Below are 1,148 nucleotides of genomic sequence, written 5' to 3' on the forward strand. Positions count from 1 at the left end.
GAACAAGCAACACAATGGGGTGGAAGGGGGAGAGGGGGAAATGGTTAATTACAGTAGTTATAGGGTTCTCTGTTCTTTTATTGTTTATATTAAATAAAAAGTATAAATGAATAAATTGAAATGGCCGTACAGAATGCTATTTGTCCAAGCACAGTGAATGTAGGTAGGGCAACTCGAATGTAGGCAGGGCAACTCAAATGATAAAAGGGTTGGAACACTTTCCCTATGAGGAAAGGTTAAAGCGCTTGGGGCTCTTTAGCTTGGAGAAATGACGACTGAGGGGTGACATGACTGAGGTTTATAAGATTATGCATGGGATAGAGCAGGTAGAGAAAGAGGTACTTTTCTCCCTTTCTCACAATGCAAGAACTCGTGGGCACTCAATGAAATTGCTGAGTGGTCGAGTTAGAATGGATAAAAGGAAGTACTTCTTCACCCAAAGAGTGATAACCACATGGAATTCACTGCCATAGGAGGTGGTGGCGGCTACAACCATGGACAGCTTCAAGAGGAAATTGGATAAACATATGGAGCAGAGGTCCATCAGTGGCTATTAGCTACAAGGTATAGATAGGAACTCTCAGTCTGGGGCAAGTGATGCACTGTATTCTTGGTGCTTGGGGGGGGCAAGAGTGGGCGGGCTTCTAGTGTCCTGGCCCCACTGGTGGACCTGGCATCTGGTATTTTTGGCCACTGTGTGACAGTGTTGAACTGGATGGGCCTTTGGCCTGATCCAACATTGGCGTCTCTTATGTTCTTAGGTACCTGTATTAATTCAAGGGTGCTTCCCTCAGTAGAGCAAATAAAGGTTCTCTGATGGTTTCAGTTGGAGAAAATGGCCTGAGGGAAAGTTTGAACCTCCCTTCCTTGTGATGTTCCCCATAGGATGGGCATAATCCACACTGAGCCATTGTGTGTCTGGGTTTTACAGATAAACAATTCCATGGAACTCCCAACCTCAGAAGTATTCAGCCCTCTGATGTATAAAATAATAAGTTTTTCATAATTAAATCATACATGTTATTGCCCTTCTGTTACAGAAATCTGGGATCTATTTGTGAATATATTAATAATCTCTGTGGAAAGATGGGATATATATGTATCCCAGGGGCGGCCAATCTATGGCTTGGGAGCCACATGTGGCTCTT

Source organism: Gekko japonicus, unplaced genomic scaffold (assembly GCF_001447785.1).
Source record: "Gekko japonicus isolate JY-2015 unplaced genomic scaffold, Gekko_japonicus_V1.1 scaffold3498, whole genome shotgun sequence".
Classification (NCBI taxonomy): domain Eukaryota; kingdom Metazoa; phylum Chordata; class Lepidosauria; order Squamata; family Gekkonidae; genus Gekko; species Gekko japonicus.